The sequence below is a fragment of the Podarcis liolepis genome, assembly GCF_965112155.1.
Source record: "Podarcis liolepis genome assembly, chromosome: 14".
NCBI lineage: Eukaryota > Metazoa > Chordata > Lepidosauria > Squamata > Lacertidae > Podarcis > Podarcis liolepis.
In genome coordinates this window covers 38,230,767-38,246,143 of record NC_139569.1, presented here as the reverse complement: position 1 = coordinate 38,246,143, position 15,377 = coordinate 38,230,767, and the positions used below count along the sequence as shown (strand labels likewise).

Here is a 15,377-nt window from a genome sequence, read left to right as displayed (position 1 = left end):
ATTTTCCAGGGACATATGTTAAACTAACCAGCCTGTAATTTCCAGGATCCCCCTGGATTACTTTTCTAAATTTGGCGTTACATTGGCTACTATCCAGTCCTAGGGTATAAGAGGTTGACCCAAGGGGCAAGTTACATATTTTTATTAGAAGAGTAGCATATCCACATTTGAGTTTTTTGAGACTCTCAGGAGGATGCCAACTGGACCCAGAGTTTTGGCAGTTTAAACTTTGTTTGTTGGGCCTAGAACTTCATATCTCGTCTCCATTATCCATCTTAGCTCCTCAGACTCATCTCCTGCAAAGGTACTGGGTTCTGCCCTATATCTCCATTGTGAAGACAGATGCAAACAAATCATTCTGCTTCTCTGCAATCTCTTTGTCCTCCTTTATAACTCCTTTGTCTCCCTTGTTGTCGAAGGGTCTTCCCAGATAATTTCCTGCTACTAATATATTTGAAGAACTTCTCCTTGTTGGTCTTTATTTTTACAGTAACGTGTTCCTCAAAGTCTTTCCCCCCTAAAGCATCCCATACTGTCTGTCTGCACTTTTTGGGCTGCAGTTTGTGTTCCTTTTCGTTCTCTTCATCAGGACAAGACTTCAGTTATTTGAAGGAAACCTTCTTGCCTCCAATAGCTTCTCTCACTCTACTTGTTAATCATGCCAGTGTCCTCTTGTCTCTTATGGTACTTTTCATGAATCTGTAGTATATACTCCAGCTGAGTATCTAATAGCGTGTTTGGAGCTAAAAGCATTTTGGAGTGATTTGACCCTCTTGACTTTCCGTTTCAACATTTCTTTCTTTCTTTCTTTTTTTAAAACAGTCTCCTCATTTGTTGGGATACTTCAGTCAGTAGAGCATGAGACTCTTAAATCTATGATTTTCCTCTCTCAAAATCAGATGTGACTGTGTTGGATTTTCTAGGCAATTGGCTATTTACATGTTTATTTAATATAACAGGACTATGGTGTCCACTCCCAATTGGCTCAACAATGCTCCATCTTGCACCATGCCCTGGGTGCCACTCCAAGATGGCTTTCTCTGAAATGCTACCAGTTCCATGTGCAGGGCCAGACAGACAGGTTCAGCTTTGTGGTCTCAATATATAAATGAGATGTTGGTGTCAGGAGGAGGGGTTTGGATTCATAGGCACTGGGGAACATTATGGGGCAAGCTAGGCCTGTAGCTGAATGTTCATGAAGTTATTTATTTATATATTGATTGATTGATTGATTTAACAAACTGATATGGAAATGTGGAAAATTGAACCAAAGATTGGAAAAATGAGGAAAAAAACTGAAATTGAACGATTCACACTAGGTGCAAATTTGCAATGGGTGGAGTAGCCAGTCCATAGGTTGAATGATTGGTTAATGGCACTCAGTTACTACAGAACAGAAATAGGCCCAAAAGCTTATTATGTCTGCCAGCAGTTGATTTAATTAAAACAGCATCTTTCTCCACAGAGATTCTTACACCCACAAGCACTTGCCACTCTTTCTCGCAATAGATAAATAATTAGTTCGCTGTACCGAAAACCTCACAACTTAGACATTGCCAACTCAGTGGTTACATCAGTTAATTAATGTCTATTGATAGACATTACATCATGGTAAGGAACACATGATGTCCCCTGCTGCTGAATAAGTCATAGCTTTACCTTTCAAGACAGAATAGACGTAACCACACAGTAACCACACAACCACACAGGCGTTGTTGTTGTTGTAGGCATTTGTCTGTCTCAAGAGACAATGGAATGCACCCCCAGGGGTGTAGTCAAACCGCAGGAGGATAACTGCGCCCGAGACTAGCTGCAGAGACTAATAATTCAACTTGTTATTTGACTCCCACAAAGAGCTGATTCACACCCCTAGCAGATAGTACTGAGATGATGGACCAGTGGTCTGACTTGGTTCAAGGGAGCTTCCTATATTCCTGAAAAAAGTGTGTTCTGCCTGTAAAAATGGTCGATTCGCACTCATCCAGACAAGCTTGGCGCCCATTCCAAGTCTCTTTTGTCAGCTCTGAAGTGGCCGCTTGCTTCTGCTCATCAATCTGAAACCTAAAGGAAGCCTTGGCTGGTCTTGCAGTTGGCACAGATTCTTCTAGGTGATTCATGAGGACCGAAGTGCCTCGGCACACAACCCACAAATTGAATTTCGCCAGCTCTTCCCCCGCTGCCAGTTAGGAGACAAAACAAATAGTTGCTATTTCCACCCCTGTCCTCCTCATGATCCCTTTGTTCTATTTGAAAGCTCAAGACCATGCTCTGATGGTGCAGATGTGTGCTGGAAATGTTTACTGCTGCTCTTCAAGAAACTTGGAGAAACACCCCTCTTAAACGCTGGTGTTGGATAATTTCCAGGTATTTGTGAAACCACGTGGAGCTGGACTCGGGAAGAGCACACTGCTGGCCACATTCCCACCAAGATGGCGCAAGAGAGAAGTGTGTCCTGGGGAAAAAGGAGAAGAAATCACTAAGGCACTTGTGGTCTGTAGAGTAAGGACTCCTCACCTTCTGGAGAAGCAGGTGCCACTCTGTCAGGGAGCTAACAAGGAGAACAGGTCATTCGCAGATCAGAGAAAGGCAGTGAAACACTGGCTAACTTACAGTTAGGTAAAGGTAAAGGGACCCCGGACCATTAGGTCCAGTGGTGACCGACTCTGGGGTTGCGGTACTCATCTCACTTTATTGGCCGAGGGAGCCGGCGTACAGCTTCCGGGTCATGTGGCCAGCATTACTAAGCTGCTTCTGGTGAACCAGAGCAGCGCACAGAAACGCCGTTTACTTTGACGTGCTTTCGAACTGCTAGGTTGGCAAGAGCAGGGACCGAGCAACGGGAGCTCACCCGTCGCAGGGATTTGAACCACCGACCTTCTGATTGACAAGTCCTAGGCTCTGTGGTTTAACCCACAGCACCACCTGCGTCCCTTAATTTATAGTTAGTTTCTTTATTAAGGAAGCAGAACAGAGAACACACAGAGACTTCTAAGATTTGCTCCTGTCTAGCTGAAGCATTTGCCTGAAGTGGCTTGTAACTCCCTATCCTTTGTGTCAGGCCCCTTTCTCTGGCTACAGCAGGGTCCCCAAACTAAGGCCCACGGGCCGGATAAGGCCTGAGGGACTCGCTTATCCAGCCTGTGGCGACCCCCGCCACCTGCTGCCGCCGCCCGCTCTTACTGGCACTGTGCTGCGCAGCTGCCAGTTCCTGGTCGGAGGAGCACTGGAGATAGCTTGTGTGTATGCGCAAGCGTTATTTGCGCATGCACAAGCATTATTTCCCGTGCACATCCGGGTCAGTGGAGGCCCGTGCACATGCGCACACGTCATTTCTGGTGCTCCTCCGACCCGGAAGTGCGCCAGAATTAGCTTGTGTGCACGCATATGGGCACGCGCTCCCCCACCCTCCGGCCCGCTTCACAATCAGCACTGGAGACACCGGCCCGAGGCGTGGTAAGTTCACTGACCCCTGGTCTACAGCAAGACCCAAGAGACCCTTTTTGTTTCTAAAGGTAAAGGGACCCCTGACCATTAGGTCCAGTTGTGACCGACTCTGGGGTTGCGGCGCTCATCTCGCTTTATTGGCCGAGGGAGCCGGCGTACAGCTTCTGGGTCATGTGGCCAGCATGACTAAGCCGCTTCAGGTGAACCAGAGCAGTGCACGGAAACACCGTTTACCTTCCCGCCAGAGTGGTACCTATTTATCTACTTGCACTTTGATGTGCTTTCGAACTGCTAGGTTGGCAGGAGCAGGGACCGAACAACGGGAACTCACCCCGTTGCGGGGATTCGAACTGCCGACCTTATGATCGGCAAGTCCCAGGCTCTGTGGTTTAACCCACAGCACCACCCGTGTCCCTCACTTCTGTTTCTACCTCTGCCCTTTATTCAGTAACATGCCATAGACGGCTTGTTCTGGGAGTGGGGAGGGGGCTTGCAGGCTGTCAGCAGAGAAGCTGTCAGAGTGGCTCTGTGGTAGGACTGCCAAATCTGATCCCCGTCTCTGCCCTGTGCTGGGGCACCTGCCTGTTTCCTCCTCTTCATCATCTTTCAAGCTCCCAGTCTCCAGTGCTTCCCAGCTCTTCCCTTCTTCTGGGGTGTGGCTGATTTCTCACCTCCAGGATGCAGGATTCAAACCCTCTCCCTCTGTACTTTCCCTGGGGGGCTCTTGGTCAGGCAGTTGCCACCACTCTCCCTCATCCATCCAGTCCCTGACACACCCAGTGGTAGTCACTTCTGCATTATGTAAGAGCTGTCCTATACTGTGGCAGATAAATTGGTCCACTTACCTTGGTTTCGTCTTCCCTGACTGGCAGCAGTTCTCTGGGACTTCAGACAGGTGTGTCTCCTAGCCCTACCCAGCAACGCTGGGGGATTATACCTGGGAGTTTTTTCATGCAAAAGAGATGCTCTACCACAACTGAATCTTCTTGCTCAGTTCCAATAGCATGAGCTCAGTATCTCCCACACTGGACGTTCCCCTGTAAACACAACCACAATTTATTGGTCGCCAAGAGTGGACACTCACCCTCGTATCAGTTCTGAGTGGATGAGTGGTACACAGAGGTGCTAAGATAGGGTTGCCATATTTCAAAAAGTGAAAATCCGGACACGGACACACACATGCACGCGCACAGTTTGTGAACTCTTTTTAATGAAATTCAGCAAAATCTACACTTCCGCCATACACCTGGATTTCCCCAGACATTTCAGCGATTTCTGCCCGGATGTTCTTTACAAGGGCTGAATACTGGCTATGTCTGAGAAATTCCGGACATTTGGCAACCCTAGCTAAGACCTTCTTTCTATGATCAAACATGAAGGTGGCTGATGAAGGTGCCTTTTTCCATTTTGAGGGGGCAGCTGAATGGGGTGGGGGCACACCCATGCCCTTTTGTGGTCCAGTCACCTTTTCTGCTCTTTTAGATGTGGCAGCCATTTTGTGTTACGCCATGTCCCCACAGCAGCCATTTTTTGACCGGCATCTGCAGCACTTTGGCAAAACTTCGAATGTGCCCATGTATCCAAAAAAGTTGGCAGCCCCTCTCCTCGAGGGCCACAGGTTCCCGATCCCTGGTGATAAGATGAATGATAAATATATATATATAAGGAAATAAATACAATCACCCACATACACACTCACACCCCTTTACAGTGGTACCTCGGGTTAAGTACTTAATTCGTTCCAGAGGTCCGTTCTTAACCTGAAACTGTTCTTAACCTGAAGCACCACTTTAGCTAATGGGGCCTCCCGCTGCGCCGTGCCGCCGGAGCACAATTTCTGTTCTCATCCTGAAGCAAAGTTCTTAACCCGAGGTACTATTTCTGGGTTAGCGGAGTCTGTAACCTGAAGAATATGTAACCTGAGGTACCACTGTACTTGTATTTCTAAATAGTTGTTTGCTTTTGCAGGAATCTAGAGGAGGCCCACACCTTAAAACCAGTTACTTCTTTTATTGTCTTCTTTTGGATGTAGAACCCCTCCTCAATGTGTTGGGCGAGATACACATCAGGGTGTATTGATGCTGAAAAAAATAAATCCCTCTAACTGTATTACTTTGGGCTTGATATTGCATTGTGTGACATCATCATCTACAAAGCTACAACCCTGAATGTGGATGCCGATTTGGATAGATGAACTACTTATCTTAATATACATGTTGCCATTAGAATGGATGGATAATTCTTATTGTTACAGTGAACTGACATTTCCACCCCCTTTCTGTTATATTTGCAATAAAAATCTGTCTGTCTGTATAAATGTACTGACCTAGATCCCAGCTTCAGTTTCTGCACCTTTAGCCTGAAGGGCACAGCTAGAGCAGATTAGGCATGTGTCAATATGGTGTCTGCAAATTGGCTCCCACAAGAACTGAGCAGCTCATTGTTCCCAGCTAACACTGTCTAATAATAATCCATTTTCTCCCCATTTCGGAATAGCGAGCTGCATTTGCATTCAAAACGATTTTAACAAATACAGCACAAGGAGGCAGCGCCTGGTGCAAAATGAGCTGGGAATCGTTTCACGCATTTGGGGTTGTTAACAAAGTGAGCCTGCCTGCCTATTGGAGGCCATCTGTCTGGTTATTGACAGCCCTGTCAAGGAAGGGGAGGGAGAAGATCTTGAGAGAGTTGGCAGCTGCCCAGCTTGCCTCCGTTCTGCTTTCTAGTGTTTCCATAATAGATGTTCTGCCACATGCCCGGGGTTGCTGCAGAAGAGTTGATGTGTGCACTCAAAAATAGGTGATTTTCTTTTAAGGCACAAGAGATGGTCTCTCGCCTTCTGTAAGGCAGGTTTCGAAGATGGGACTGCGTCTGTGGGAGAGAATCCTGCCTTCACTTTTATTTTTATTTCCCTCAAAGATGGGGGGAGATTTGGAAGCGAGGCATGGTTGCCCACCTGGTTGAATTCTTGCACGCAGGCAGCACTGTTTGTTGCGAGCAAAACCTTCTTGTTTGATTCTAGCAGAGGCTGGTCCAAGAAGGGCATTGCCCCACTGACCTCACTCTGCCCCCGACTACCTGCGTTCTTACCTGCAATCAACCCAGAGGGTGGCACTAGTTGTCAGCTTCCTCCTCCTAAGTCTCAGTCTCGCCTCTGTATAACTCAGCAGTACAAGAGGATGAGGGCAAAACTAGAATTAGCTGGGTCTCCCTGCCTTTCATCCTGCTCATCCTCAAAATTCCCTCTTGCCAATGACTGCTGGTTGATTGTAGAAGGAAGCTCCCTCCAGGGCCTGTTTGAGACATTTACTTCCTGAGGCAAATGATAAGAATGCACCTTTCTCTTTTAGAGGTGATATCTGGTGCCCTAGTGATGTATGGAAGTGAGAGCTGGACCATAAAGAAGGCTGATCACCGAAGAATTGATGCTTTTGAATTCTGGTGCTGGAGGAGACCCTTGAGAGTCCCATGGACTGCAAGAAGACCAAACCTATCCATTCTGAAGGAAATCAGCCCTGAGTGCTCACTGGAAGGACAGATCCTGAAGCTGAGGCTCCAATACTTTGGCCACCTCATGAGAAGAGAAGACTCCCTGGAAAAGACCCTGATGTTGGGAAAGATGGAGGGCACAAGGAGAAGGGAACGACAGAGGACGAGATGGTTGGACAGTGTTCTCGAAGTTACCAGCTTGAGTTTGACCAAACTGCGTGAGGCAGTGGAAGACAGGAGGGCCTGGCGTGCTCTGGTCCATGGGGTCACAAAGAGTTGGACACAACTAAACAACTAAACAACAACAACAACATCTGGTGCCCAAGATTAGGGGGCCTGGCACATGTGTGTGACATCATGCACATGACGCACGGTGCACGCATGGTGTCACATTGTCGGGATGAGCCTGAGTGTGGAGCCCAGCGCGGCTTCCTCTCTCACTCTCAAGAGGAGCTAACCACTAACCTACTCCATGCTCAGCTTCCTTTGTCCCCTCAACATTGACGGGGTCTGGCCCCTGCCAGCAGATTTTGAGGGGGCCCAACACACCTTTGCCCCTAAGAGTTGGTGTGTCTGCCGTCTTTCCACATACAGAAGTGAACTGGATGCTTAGTTGAATTTTACTGTAACATTGATGACAGGGCAACATCCTCAGGGCATCAGGTCAACTTATGGGTGGCAGACCAAGCTGCGTGACACCCAGAACAACTCGGTCCTCCTCTGACAGAGGTGAGGAGCAAGGGAGAAACTGCTGAGGGGGTTGGCACTGCTGCCCTCCACCTACAAAAAACCCCCACACCCACTCCAACATCTGTCACCTCAGGCAGTCACCTCACTCCGTCTAATGGTAGAGCTGGTCTTGGCTTCTTCACAGATGGAAGAGGCTTCTTGGACAGAAATAAGTTGAGCACTGCCTATTTTGTGACGTTGGGAGTGTCTTTTGCTGCCAGGACATCTCCCACGATTCCCTGGAGGCAAAAGATGTTGCCAGCATCTCTATGCTGCCATCACTTTACTTCAGGGTTAGGGGACCTCAGGCCTTTGCGGAGGCCAACTGCAACCTTTCACCAGTCAGCCCCCTCTCCTCAAGCCACATCCCTCACCAGCCCTGATTTGTACCCTCCCTGAGTGTTTTTGCCTGGGTGGAATGTGTCCTTGAACTAATGATAATGTTTCTTGTTTCCCTGGCTGGAGGAAAAAGAGGGGCGCATGAGTGCAGAAGCTAGCCCACTGTACAACAAAGTTAAAATTTGCATCTCAGCAGGGAATGCTGCCCTCGAGCTGAAAAAGGTCCTCCACTCATTTGACTTAATTGTGTCCAGGAAGGAGGAGAAACCCAGCAGGCCTCACCTGTTTCAAGAGAGCCCTCCTCACCTGCCTGCTATAGAGATTCCTTTGCACCAAGGTGAGGTATTCGTTTAGGGGGTGGGGTAATGGGCAGTATAGGTGATTGGGCTCCTCCTGCAAAATATAATAATAATAATAATAATAATAATAATAATAATAATAATAATAATGGTGTGGAGAAGGCATCAGGGAGAGAGGAATGAAGAACCCCCTCATGTTCTGATTGCCTATGGAGCAATAGCAACTGAAAATGGGGAGAGCTGAATTAGGGAAGGTTTGATGAATCATGGAAGGATATTGGACCCTCATCCAGCCCTCTGGAACCAGTTACCAACTAATATTAGACAGTTGTGCAGCATCTTGATGCTTAGATGCCTACTGAAGATGATGAAGAAGTTTCTCCCTGAGGTGCGACCCAATCATTTATGAAAGGTGAATTGTACATCTGTGGGAATGGTTTTATTTTTACAATTTGTATGAAATTTTAGCTACCGGTAATTGTTATCCTGTTGTACACAGGCTATGAAATGGTTTATCAATTTGTAATAATAATAATAATAATAATAATAATAATAATAATAATAATGCCCTGAATTGGGAGTTGGATGGGGTCTGGTTCACTTCGGAATGCCTCCAAAGAATCCTTATTTATTAATTTTCCCTTTTTATTTTGGAGGAGGGAACAGCATGTCATCGTCTGAGGCAGTACAATGAGAGCTTGAGAAAGTTTGTCCACTGCTAATTCTGTATACTGCACTCCCCCCTTCCCCAGCCTGACCTAAATCCTCATGCCTCTGCCCTCCAAATCTCCATACACATTCTACTTTAGGAGAGCCAGGGATCCATTTTGACATCCCTTCTGCATCCACCACTCGCCCTGGTCTTTCCGAATCTGACGTTATCCACCCAGATGCTAACAACAACAGCAAGATACCACAAAGAACTCGAAAACTGTGTAGTGTGTGACTGTTTGTTGCATTTTGTATTATTACCTCCTGCTTCGTGTAATCCCAACAAGTGATGTCGTTCATTCTGCTTCTGTGTAATTCAAGCAAGGTGTGAAGACATTTCAGCAAGCGCAGACGGTGCTTTTTAGTTCCTTAAAAAAAAAAAAAGCAAAAAGCGATTCCTTCCCTTTGGTCCTTCTGTCTGTCAAGCTTCGTTGGCTGTCAATGAGGTGGCAGAACAGAGTTATCATCTGCCTGCAGCAAGACCTGTTACCGCTGATAGGCGAAGGGATTTCTTTCCCCCCTGTAGCAATAAAATGGAGACAGACAGAGAGGCAAATTCAAGCATGCAACATACAACAGCCTATATATCTTCTTAGCACAAGCAGTCTGTGTGCACTTTCTGTTTCAGGAACTTGGACGTTCAAAATGCTTAACAGGATTATCTTGTAGAGGCTGTGTGGGTGTGTGAACAGGATGACAACAGGGCATAGTTTAGATAAATCCTCCACTTCCCAAGGATGATTTTGGTGAGGCAAATTCTGTGCTGTGGAAAGATGCTCTCCCCCCCCCTCCACAAAAAATTAACAAAAATGATGCTGTGGTGTAATTAGTTTGGGAAGAACCATAGCTTAGTGCTAGAGCAAGTATTTTGCATGGAGAAGATCCTGGATTTAATCTCCACCATCTTCAGATAGGGCAGGGAAATAATAATAATAATAATAATAATAATAATAATAATAATAATAATAATAAACACAACCTTGATGGCAGACAGTGAGGAGGAATTAAAGAACCTTTTAATGAGGGTGAAAGAGGAGAGTGTGAAATATGGTCTGAAGCTCAACATCAAAATAACTAAGATCATGGCCACTGGTCCCATCACCTCCTGGCAAATAGAAGGGGAAGAAATGGAGGCAGTGAGAGATTTTACTTTCTTGGCCTCCATGATCACTGCAGATGGTGACAGCAGTCACGAAATTAAAAGACGCCTGCTTCTTGGGAGGAAAGCAATGACAAACTTAGACAGCATCTTAAAAAGCAGAGACATCACCTTGCCAACAAAGGTCCGTATAGTTAAAGCTATGGTTTTCCCCGTAGTGATGTATGGAAGTGAGAGCTGGACCATAAAGAAGGCTGATCGCCAAAGAATTGATGATTTTGAATTATGGTGCTGGAGGAGACTCTTGAGAGTCCCATGGACTGCAAGAAGATCAAATATGTCCATTCTTAAGGAAATCAGCCCTGAGTGCTCACTAGAAGGACAGATCCTGAAGCTGAGGCTCCAGTACTTTGGACCATAAAGAGCTAGATGGACCAATGGTCTGAGTCAGTACAGGGCAGCTTGTGATGGTCTATCACGAAGTTGCTGGTCACGTTGCCTGAGATATGTCTGCAGGCAGAAAGAACAAAGATCCTCAGCATCACCTTCTTCTTTTTTTTTACAAATGCTTTTTATTAAGTTTTCTTCATCACACACATCCAAAGAAAAACACAGCCATTACACATTAAAAAGAAAAAAGAATTAGAAGAAAAAAGAAAAGAAAGAAAAAAGAGAAAGTACATGCAGACAGTTTGCTAAAACAACTTCCTTCCCTCCTGATTTCGGATTTCTACCCTTAATGATTTCATCATACAGCTGGTATAGATTTTTAGTTTGTAACATTGGAAGATTTAGGTCAGACCTACTGTAGTTGGTAAGTTACTAAGATTACCTTCAATGTATACCATAAATTTATTCCAGTCTTCTTTTAACTTTGTGTTTTTTTGATTTCTAATTTTTTGCGTCATTTTTGCCATTTCTATAAAGCCATAAAGTTTCAGTTGCCAATCTTTCACCGTTGGTAAAGTTGGGTTTTTCCAATTTTGGGCAATTAACATTCTAGCCGCAGCTGTTGCATATTGGAACAGGGTTTTATCTTTTTCCGGTATTTCTTTTCCCACCATCCCTAGTAAGAAGGCCTCTGGTTTTTTGGGAAATGTGAATCTAAATATTTTTTTTAGTTCATCATATATCTGGTTCCAAAATTTTTTTATTCCCTCACACGTCCACCACATATGTATGAAGTTCCCTTCATTTGTTTTGCATTTCCAGCAGGCCTTGTTACCGGTCTTATACATCCTATTTAGTTTTTCTGGGGTTAAATACCATCTGTATATCATTTTTTCTAAGTTTTCTCTAATTGCAGCACTTGCTGTAAATTTTATTCCCTCATTCCATAATTTTAACCATTTCTCATGTTCTATATTGTGTCCCAAGTCTCTTGCCCACTTTACCGTAACTTCTTTAATTTCTACATCTTTTGTGTCGTATTCTAATAAAATATTATACATTTTGGATAATAACTTAGATTTACTTTCAATTATTTCAATTTGGAATTTTGATTTCTTTTCGCTCATTCCTACTTTCTTGTCTTCCGTCCATCTTGCATTAATTTGATGATAGTGTAGCCAACCCTTCAACTTCTCTTTCAACTCCTCGTACGGTTTTAATTTCCAGCCTTCATGGGAACTTGTCAGTAGTTCTTCATATGTTAAGCTTTGTTCATCCAAATTTGTTTTTTTAAATGATAAGATATCTGTTGGGGACAACCACCAGGGTGTTTTGGGTTCTAACAGTTTTCTATTTCTTTCCCAGACTTCATATGTCGGACCTTTGATAATGTGGTTCAAAAAGCTCTTATGTACTTTTCCTTTACTTGACCAAAGGTAGGCATGCCAGCCAAACCTGTTTTCTACCCCCTCGAGTTCCAGTAAATCCTTGTTTTCCAAAGTTATCCAGTCTTTCACCCAGCATAGGCAGGCCGCTTCATAATACAATCTTAAGTTGGGTACCGCCAATCCTCCTCTCTCCTTTCGATCTGTAAGTAGTTTGTATCTGATCCTTGGCCTCCTTCCCTGCCATATAAACCTTGAGAGGACTTTCTGCCAATCTTTGAATATTTTGGTCCCTCTAATAACTGGAATATTTTGGAAAAGGAACAACATCCTAGGGAGAATATTCATTTTTATTGCCTCCATCCTGCCGAGCCACGAAAGGTTTACTCTATTCCAGACATCCAGGTCTTTTTTAACTTTATTCCAGGTCGTTGTATGATTATCTTCAATTAAATTTATATTTTTAGGTGTCAGCCAGATGCCTAGATATTTTATTTTCTTGGTTACTTCAATTCCATGTTGTCTCTCTAGTTTTTCTTTTATCTCATTTCTCATATTCTTTGTTAATATCTTGGTCTTTGATCTATTCAATTTGAATCCTGCTAGTCTGCCATATTCTTCTAATATTTCCAACGCCTTCTCGATACTCCTCAGCATCACCTTCTAATAGATTCTGGCCACAAACAAATCACATACACCCTCCACATGCAAGTCACCCATGATAATACTGAATGTTTGAGTTTCCCCCCTCTAATCATATTTTTAAACCAGTCTATGTAGTAAATCGATCAGTTAAATTATAAGTAAGTCAAGGAAAATAAAATAAATATTCGAGGAGAAGAAGAAGCAGCGTTTGGATTTGATATCCCACTTTATTACTACCCTAAGAAGTCTCAAATCGGCTAAGAATCTCTTTTCCCCTCCTCCCCCACAACAAACACTCTGTGAGGTGAGTGAAGCTGAGAGACTTCAGAGAAGTTTGACTAGCCCAAGGTCACCCATTAGCTGTATGTGGAGGAGCGGGGAAGCGAACCTGGTTCACCAGATCATGAGTCCACTGCTCTTAACCACTACACCACACGGGCTCTTGATCTTAAGGAGCTTAAGACAGTGCACAAGGTTCCTCTGCTCCCACATCACAACAATCCTGTGTGGCAGGTTACACTGTAGGTAGTGACCATCTCAGGCCATCCTGGGAGTTTCATCACTAAACAAGGATTTGAATCCAGATCCTCAAAGTGACTTTTAGCAATTATGTTCATGTCTTCTGAACCATAGGTCAGCGGTCTTTTGTAGAGAGGCTTTTGATGTTTTATATCTTCATTGTAAGAAACAGCAACACACCAAGCTCATGCAGAGATGTGGGGTGATTGACCGGTGCTGTGGTGCTAGACAAGGTATGGTGAATGGTTCACTGCTACGGATGCAGACATCTGCCACCCAGCAGCAAACGTTACTCTCTTTTTGCAGACGACCAAATGTTAAAAACGCAGGTAAGGAATAAAAGTTTAATGCCTGTGAAATGATTGGGAGCTCTGGAAAAGACGAAGCATATGGTATATATAATTCCAAGTGATAAAAAGATAAGCACCGCAAAGTATTTATGATTATGGAAGGGGGCTATAGTCCTGAAATCTGTCATATCTAAACTAAACCAGAAAATGAGCTTTGAATCCGATCGCAGGCAACAATCATACCAGGGATTGCACTGAACAAATGAGAACCGCTGTTTATAACAGTTCGGGAGCATTTTGTGAAATTAAAGGGAATGTACTGTAATTGTGGTTTAACTGATCTGTGACAGAAAGCAGAAAAGCTGCACTCTTGTCTCCTATGAGAATATCAGATAGTGAGACTTGTGAATACCAGGCAGAACACAGACACACAGGTGCACAAGTATTTGTGCATAGGTACGCACTTATGTGTGTAGGCATGTGAACACATTCACACTCATACACAACCCTCATTGTAGTTGAGGATATACATGATTGCAAACATTCCACTTGCTTAGTCAATCTCAATAGCCACACTGATTCCGATACTGTCTGAAGGCTGTCAATCACCTCCAAGTGACAATTCTGACTTAAAGGGCAAAATAAAAAGGGTCTGCATCCTTGCACATGCCACATTTCACATGTATGTGCAGGCTCAGTTATGTAGACATATTAGCTGCTGCAAGAAGCCTCCTAGCTTTTAGCCACATCAGAACAAAGTGGCGGGATTATTTATAAAGACACAGTTCTCCCCGTCCCAAGCCATTCAGCAAATACATAGAACAATACACACACACACACACATACCCTCATTCTTACCTTTTGGATCAGAGGCAGGTGCCAACGGTTCAGGCCCCTACATGTGGTTAACCAGTATACTAGGACACAGACCATGCTCTCCGCCTGCAGGTGCTGCTTGTGATGTAGATACTGGACCACATTTTGACAGCTGATAGTCTGGGAGAGAGGCTGGAGTTATTTAGCATCTTTGCATTCACGGCAAGTCAGACCGTGCAGCGGGAGCATCTATATTTAATTTGGCAGTCGCTCTGGATGACCTCAAAGGCTTTTTCATTTTCTTGCTCTGCTTCTCTCTCTCTCTCTCTCTCTCTCTCTCTCTCTCTCTCTCTCTCTCTCTCTGCCTTCGTCTTCATTGCTTAGCAACAATCAAGGGTGAACTTGCTCTTAAGCCAAGCACCACTACAGATATGGCTCCGATCTCTGCCGGCTGAGTGCATCCTAGTCAACCTTTCCTTTCCGCGTCTCCCACCGCTTGGCATTTCCCTCCACCCTCTCCTGTCTTGTTCTTCCACTCAGGCAGAAGTTTTCACTCTTCCCCCCTCCCAATTTCAAACACATTGCAGTAGATGGGGAGGCAGCTTCTAAAACAAACGGCAAGGCGGTAGGAGTGGTGGCGGGAGCAAGGAGTTTTATTGGATGCCAATAGCCCTAGGTGAATGCAAGGTTGGACTGTACAAATGAGTAACAGCCAGGAAAGGGGGGGCAGGAAGTGGTTAACCCCTGCTTTTCCTTGAAATTAATTCCTGGACTTAATAAGAGCCCATATAATTAGGACTATCAATGACAACAAGTCATGATGGCTACGCTTGGCCTCCACAGCTGGAGACAGTAATGCTTCAAAATATAGCTTGCTGGAAACCACAGGAGGGGAGAGTACTCCTATGCTCAAATCCCGCTTGCAGGTTTCCCACAAGAGTTTGGATTTGATATCCCGCTTTATCACTACCCGAAGGAGTCTCAAAGCGGCTAACAATCTCCTTTTCCCTTCCTCCCCCACAACAAACACTCTGTGAGGTGAGTGGGGCTGAGAGGCTTCAGAGAAGTGTGACTTGCCCAAGGTCACCCAGCAGCTGCAAGTGGAGGAGCGGGGAATCGAACCCAGTTCACCAGATTACAAGTCCACCGCTCTTAACCACTATGCCACATCTGGTTGGCCACTGTGAGAACAGAATGCTGACTGCATGGACCTTTGGCCTGA

At 44.9% G+C, this 15,377-nt stretch overlaps 1 long non-coding RNA gene across 1 annotated transcript; it reads right to left on the bottom strand.

Moving 5' to 3' along the window:
• Positions 1–1,215: 1,215 nt before the first annotated feature.
• Positions 1,216–14,776, bottom strand: LOC310693412. The gene is made up of 4 exons (XR_014519145.1): positions 14,198–14,776; positions 9,273–9,531; positions 4,290–4,481; positions 1,216–2,452 (listed from the first exon to the last, which is right to left on the bottom strand). It is a non-coding gene; the product is annotated as an uncharacterized lncRNA (long non-coding RNA).
• Between the last annotated feature and the right edge of the window lie 601 nt (positions 14,777–15,377).